Source organism: Triticum urartu, chromosome 4A (genome assembly GCF_056163025.1).
Source record: "Triticum urartu cultivar PI428250 chromosome 4A, HENAU_Tu73, whole genome shotgun sequence".
In the NCBI taxonomy this organism is placed as follows: Eukaryota; Viridiplantae; Streptophyta; class Magnoliopsida; order Poales; family Poaceae; genus Triticum; species Triticum urartu.
The window spans coordinates 411,008,144-411,015,825 of NC_141876.1; the positions used below are offsets into that span (position 1 = coordinate 411,008,144).

At 45.7% G+C, this 7,682-nt stretch overlaps 1 long non-coding RNA gene across 1 annotated transcript; it reads right to left on the bottom strand.

Moving 5' to 3' along the window:
* Positions 1-3,505: 3,505 nt before the first annotated feature.
* LOC147976004 (uncharacterized) lies at positions 3,506-7,154 on the bottom strand. The gene is made up of 2 exons (XR_015602105.1): positions 6,477-7,154; positions 3,506-3,828 (listed from the first exon to the last, which is right to left on the bottom strand). It is a non-coding gene; the product is annotated as an uncharacterized LOC147976004 (long non-coding RNA).
* Between the last annotated feature and the right edge of the window lie 528 nt (positions 7,155-7,682).

Genomic DNA, 7,682 nt, shown 5'->3' on the forward strand with positions numbered 1-7,682 from the left:
CAATAGGCAAGGTTCTCGTCCATCGGTGGCTACCGGAATGTCATCAAAAATAGTAACAGGGTCTTACTGATAGAGTTGTACCGCAAGGTGTTTACATAAGCAGCGAATTATTACTACTTAGACCATATAGATCACAAGAAAGATTAAACAAAACAATGGAAAGGAATATGTGCTTAAACACATATTTCAGGGGTATATTCTTCCCATGGACAAGCGGACCATGATATCCATGACATGATATAATGTGGAAAACCCTTTAGGTAAGGGGAGAGAAACTTCATGACATTACCCATACAACGGTGTTTGGATAATTGGGCAAGAAACATTTAGCATTGGGCTTCAAATGTTGTTGAAAATCGTAGTACCACACACATGCTCTGAGATAGCATTGACATGGTATTCAAGAAAAGGTTAGACTTTGTATACACAAAGGATCCATCATGATAAACTTATTAAACAAGGCATTCAATTTCCTCATGGAAAAATGGTTAACCTTGTTAAGGAAACTATAACACTAGGTTCTCCCGGCCAGGTGTGCTAGGCATGACATCACCTGGTTATAACTCCTGGGAATATATTCCAACCATCATATCTGACCGAGTTTCAGATCTGATTGGTGTTATGATACCTCAGACTCAGGATGCCTAAGAAGAATAGGTGCAACACAATTTGACGAGATGACATAGTAAGTTTCTCGGCGAATGAACTATGGAAACGAGTTCTGAAACAAGAGTTCATCATTAAACCAAGGATAGGATGAGGAGGTGGCTGTTGAACTCAGCGACAACTCACCGAGATTTCCAAAAGATGGATTTCCACAATTATGTGAACAAGGAGATAACATTAGTCAGATCAAATGATATAATGATGTATGCTCGAGGAAAACATACACAGTTAAACATTGGTTGAAAGGTGCACCCACAATATGGGCTGGGTTGCACGATCAATGTTAGAATGGTGACTTAATGAACAAAAGAATTAGAATGACACTATCGACCATTCACTTCAAAGCAATAGGGTTGCTAGAAGTTTCGAATTCACACATCAAAGTTCAATTGTCGGAATTCTGGTTAGAAACTACACGGGGACCAAGAAATGAACGGAGATGGCGAGGAGTATGACTTGTATCAAGAATTCTTAAAGAGGTGGTGAAATTCCCACGACATTCTTGACATAAAAGATGGTAATACTTCAAGGTAACGAAGAACAAATGCTGGATAGCAAGGATCTCAAGGTATACACAAAACATGAACAAGTTTGTGTCGAATGGAAGGCAATAAAGTGGTCGATGATAACACAAATCATCAAGGGCAAAGATGGTATTTCTCATCATGAATTCAATATATATCTTGGAAGAGCTTAGGATGTTGAAGATGATCACGACACAGTGGTCGGAAGATTTCATGAAGATGTAACCGATCGGCGATGACATCAAGTCAACGGAATGATGAAGCGAAAAATTGTTGGAACCACGAGTACGACACAAACTCGAAATCAAGCTTGTTGTTCAAGACGAAATGATATGACGAGGAAAATTGATGTAAGCTTAGCTCATCGTCAAAAGTGGTGCTCCGGGGATAAGGACCAGGTAGCACAGTTAAAAATTAGCCCAATAATGGTATAGCCGATCATGCTAGGAATGACGGGAAGGATTATTAAACTCATAAGCAACGAAAATTAATTAGGGTTATCGAACCGGAATGAGGAATCGGTTCACATATCGGTGTTCTCGATTGACGACAACCCAGAACCCTGAAAAATTGGAATCCATGAGAAATAATAGTTAATGAAGAACCCATAAGAAGTTATGTAGTTCCATGACATTATCAAGATATCATAGTGTAATACTCGACAGTAGATCAAAGTAAAGGTTGGACAGGTGCAATGATCTGCACAAGACAAGTACTTCAACTTGTCCGAGAAATGGTATTAAGGAGAAAATATGGTCGGAACCATGATTGCAAAGGACCAAACATAGATACAAGACAAACTTATAACAAGGGGATTATTATCATTTACAAGAAGCTTCGATGAAAAGTTCCACATCGGGCCCATGGGCATGAACGCAAAGGATCAAGGTCGACTCCCACTTCTTCAATGCATAACCTTTCATTTTACTTCTCGCTTTTGATGAGGCTATAGTGTAGAAATTTTATCTGGCATGACAATAGCAGAGTATGACCCGTAGTAGTTTCCGGGTTCACACAGATTAGAAAAGGCATAGGTCCAACCCATCAGGGCCTCTTAGGAACATATACCACAAACTTCAGGAGTAATTTATACAAGCTCGAAAGTAGAGCATGCTTGAGAAAGCAGAGGATATAATTTACCAAAGGCATTATGTATCCGGGGAAGAACTCACAAGGTGATTGAATATGAAGGACACTGTCGGATTATATTTCAACAAAGGATCCGACAGTCCATAGCGAAGCTGATGTGAGTATCAGCACACAACCAGAGGAAGAAACAATGCGAAGGCATTGGATTATAGAAGCAACTAGCTAATTCAAAGCTCACATGTAAAGGAATTATGATTTCCAAATCAAAGGAGCAGAAGCAAACGCTCTGATTAAGGATGGATAGGTTGAGTAAGCTTAGGGGTAAAATCGACAACAATTTGATTGGTCGAGATTCAGCTCATGTTTAAAATGACGTCTGAGCCGAAAGGATGAATTCTAGGATCTGATTGAGGATTGTGAGCATTCGCAACATTTTGAATCAACGGACTCAAAATGATAACGACAAGGGATGCCAATATGATTACGAGACTTATGGGATTAACCATAATGCCAGCAAGCAAGAATTTCAAGAGCAATACGCTCCTGAGGATTTTCGGAAGATCGAATGGTATTTCGAAGATTGGTGACATACATGAATCAACTGGGGAGGAGTGGATACTCGGTAAGTGCGAGAAATTATCCGCAGGGATATTCATGTGGCAAGAACTGCAAGGCAGTAGGCACAAAGTATTCTCGGAACATTAGAGAGAATTTCGGGGTATCTTGTAATAACAAGATCAATTGGGAATAAAAGTAAGAACGACAGGTGTAAGTATTTATCCATAGGGATGTTTCGGTGGTAGGGAATTGCAAAAGCGACAGGCACAAGGTCTCGAGAGAATATCAGAGAGTATCTTCAAATTCTTCTAGTTCACGGAGCAATCATCTGGAGTGCGGGGTTCCCCGGGAGGAAGTAGTAACGAGATCCTAAAGTTAGATTTTAGTAAATTCAGTAAACCTGAATAGAAGAGAGATCAGAGTCCCAGAGTAAAGGTCAAGGAGTAAAAGATCCTAATACCACCCAAATGGCAATGTGGGCCCATAAGACACACAGCCATGTTAGTAAAAAGTTTTATAATGTCTAGACTCGACTTCGGCCAAGGAGTGTTGAAGGGGGATTCCTACAGGCAGTCGGCTCTGATACCAACTTGTGACGCCCCCGATTCAATCGTACACTAATCATACACACAAACGTGTACGATCAAGATCAGGGACTCAAAGGAAGATATCACAACACAACTCTACAAATAAAATAAGTCATACAAGCATCATATTACAAGCCAGGCGCCTCGAGGGCTCGAATACAAGAACTCGATCATAGACGAGTCAGCGGAAGCAACAATATCTGAGTACAGACATAAGTTAAACATGTTTGCCTTAAGAAGGCTATCACAAACTGGGATACAGATCGAAAGAGGCGCGGGCCTCCTGCCTGGGATCCTCCTAAACTACTCCCGGTCGTCGTCAGCGGGCTGCACGTAGTAGTAGGCACCTCCCGAGTAGTAGTAGTCGTCGTCGACGGTGGCGTCTGGCTCCTGGGCTCCACCGTCTGGTCGCAGCAATCGGGTATACAAAGGGAGAAAAGAGGGAGCAAAGCAACCGTGAGTACTCATCCAAAGTACTTGCAAGCAAGGAGCTAACTACATATGTATGCATTGGTATCAAATGGAAAAGGGGGTAATATATGTGGACAGAACTGCAGAATGCCGGAATAAGAGGGGGATAGCTAGTCCTTTCGAAGACTACGCTTCTGGTAACCTCCATCTTGCAGCAGGAGAAGAGAGTAGATGGTAAGTTCACCAAGTAGCATCGTGTAACATAATCCTAACCGATGATCCTCCCCTCGTCGCCCTGTGAGAGAGCGATCACCGGTTGTACCTGGCACTTGGAAGGGTGTGTTTTATTAAGTATCCGGTTCTAGTTGTCATAAGGTCAAGGTACAACTCCAAGTCGTCCTGTTACCAAAGATCACGGCTTCGAATAGATTAACTTCCCTGCAGGGGTGCAACACATAACCCAACATGCTCGATCCCATTTGGCCGGACACACTTTTCTGGGTCATGCCCGGCCTCGGAAGATCAACACGTCGCAGCCCTACCTAGGCACAACAGAGAGGTCAGCACGCCGGTCTAAATCCTATGGCGTAGGGGTCTGGGCCCATCGCCCATTGCACACCTGCTCGTTGCGAGGGCGGCCGGAAGCAGACCTGGCCTAGCAGGCGTTCCAGTCCAATTCGGCGCGCGCCGCTCAGTCGCTGACGTCACGAAGGCTTCGGCTGATACCACGACGTCGAGTGCCCATAACTGTCCCCGCGTAGATGGTTAGTGCGTATAGGCCAGTGGCCAGACTCACATCAAATACCAAGATCTCGTTAAACGTGTTATCTTGAAATAACCGCGAACACCGACCAGGGCCAGGCCCACCTCTCTCCTAGGTGGTCTCAACCTGCCCTGTCCCTTCGCCACAAAGATCCACACAGAGGGCTGTCGGGAAAGTATGTCCTTCCAGCCCCCAATTCGTGAATCAACCGCGGGTACTCCTTGAGCCAACCCGACTTTAGTCATCACATGTATCATGTATAAAGTATATAGTATATACCCGTGATCACCTCCCGAGTGATCATGGCCCGATAGTATAGCATGGCAGACGGACAAGAATGTAGGGCCATTGATGATAAACTAGCATCCTATACTAAGCATTAGGATTGCAGGTAAGGTATCAACAGCTGGAGCAACAATGACAGGGTATGCATCAGAATAGGATTAACGGAAAGAAGTAACATGCTACACTACTCTAATGCAAGCAGTAGAGAGAAGAATAGGCGATATCTGGTGATCAAAGGGGGGGCTTTCCTGGTTGCTCTGGCAAGAAGGAAGGGTCGTCAACACCGTAGTCGAACTGGGGGTCGCCGGTAGTCTCGGGGTCTACCAGAAAGAAGTAATGGAGGGGGAACACAATAAATAACAGAGCAATCAAAGCATCACAAAGTGTAACATGGCATTACGCGGTGTTAGAGGTGACCTAACGTAGTAGTAGGTGCTACTGACGAAGGGGGAAAACATCCGGGAAAGTATTACCGATGTTTGACGTTTTCGGGTAGATGAAACGGAGGTGGATTATTGCATGTTCGCTATGCTAGGGATGTGTGGTGAACGAACAGACTGCGTATTCGGATTCATCTCGTCGTTCTGAACAAATTTCATGTATAAACTTTTTCCATCCGAGTTACGGATTATTTTATATTAATTTTTAAAGTTTTTTTAAAAACATTTTCTAAATATTCTGGAATTTATATTAATTTCGAAATTTAAAAGGAAAATTGTTAGATGCACCCAGTGCAGTGCACCCGGCAGTGCACGGTCAGCAGTTGACTGGTCCACGTTGACCAGTCAAAGGGGCGTCGGGGCCCACCTGTCATAGACTGCTAGTTAATAGCTTTTAGTTAAAAGGATTTAGTTAACAGGGGGGTCCCACATGTCACACCCAGTGACTAAACTTACATGGTTATTTATTTTAATTAAACACGTGGGGCCTGTATGTGAGCGGGGGTTAGTAGGTGGGTTAGGGCCTTAATGGCCAATTAGGCCGGCGGGTTAACTCCGGAGGCCAGAGGCCACGGCGGAGGGCCGAAGTGGCAGAGGGGGGGCGCTGGCGGCCTCCGCTTGAGCCAATAGCAGTGGTGGGGTAGTGGCGGCCCAGGTGGGCACCGCCGGCCGGAGGCGGACGCCGGCGCAAGCGGTGGGGCGCGGGTGGGGGCGACAGGAGGAGCGGGCGGAGGTGGGACGCAGGGTGCCGGCGGAAGCGACGGCAGAGGGTGCGGGAGGGATGAGCACGGCCACGGCGCCAGCGGCGCGCGCAAGGAGCAAGCTCCGGGTGCGGGAAGCAGCTAGGGGAGTTGGTCGATGGTGCGACCAACGACGCGCTGGGCGCTGGCAGGCACGACAAGCTGTAGGCGACGGCGGCGGCTAAGGCAGCAGTGCAGCACAAGAAACTAGAGGCAAGGCAGAGCGCGAGCACACGGGCGGCGCACGGTCGGGAGCGCACGGGGCTCGTGCAGGTGGCTCCAGGGTTTGGCTGCAGGTGGCTGGGCCACATGGGTGCGGACACAGAGCTTCAGCCATGGCGGAAACAGCATGGGGAGCGAGCTACGAGGAAGAAGGAGAGGCGTGAGGAGAGGGGAAAGTAACCGGAGCTCACCGGGAAGGCACAAGGAGGCCCGGCGTGGGCTTAGGAGCAGCAGAGGCACCAGAATCATCGGGGATCACCGGCGGCCGTCAAGGAAGAAGACGGTCGGATCCGGCGTGGTGGTGGTCCCCGACTCCGATGGCTTGGCGTAGAGGACGTAGTCGAGGGTAGCGCACCTCCTGGGCATAGCCTCGCGGTGCAGGGTGGCCGGAGACCACATGGACGACGACGTTCATGGCAGCGACAACGGCGGGCGGCTGCGCATGGAAGAAAGCCGCGCGAGGGGGAAGAAGTGGAGAGGCTAGGGTTCGCAGGGCATCGAGGGGAGTCAAGTAGGAGGCCGAGGGGGCTGGATGCACGCCGCGTGGCGATCCCCAACCATGGACGAGCCCTCTGTGTCCATGAGGTGTCGTGAACAGAGAGGTAAGGGATAAGGGGCATTGATGGGCTGGTCCGGCCCCTGTAGTCATGGGCCATAAGTGCTAGTAGTTTTCTCTTTTACTTTTATACCTTTTCTTTTATTTATTTCTTTTCTGTCTTCCCTTATCTCTTAAGTTTATTTAGTTTTATTAATTATAGCAATAGATCCTAAATTGGTATTCCCAATTATACCACCACCACATTAAATTGGGAACTTTAAATAAAATACTTTCCATTTGTTTTAATATTTTCAAAGCATTTAAATAATTGTTTTGCTACTGTTTTATTTAGTTAAGTGCATTTAAACTTTTTATAAAGACTTGGTTTATCCACCAATATTACTTATGATTTATTTGACACAAACCGAACATTTTTGTTTTATTGTTGAAACACTTTTGTTGTATGCCATATTTGGAATTTGAATTTTGAATCGGTTTTTGAACTAACGAGGGATTAGCAACAGTTACGGAGGTGACGTGGTATCATTAGCGGAGTTTTCTATAGCCTAATTATCCGGGCGTCATAGCTCATATAATGCGTGAAGATTGAAAAGGTTTGAGAATATCAAAAGTATGAAACAATTGCTTGGCTTGTCATCAGGGTTGTGCATGATTTAATATTTTGTGTGATGAAGATAGAGCATAGCCAGACGATATGATTTTGTAGGGATAACTTTCTTTGGCCATGTTATTTTGAGAAGACATAATTGATTAGTTAGTATGCTTGAAGTATTATTATTTCTATGTCAATATTAAACTTTTATCTTGAATCTTTCGGGTCTGAACATTCATGCCACAA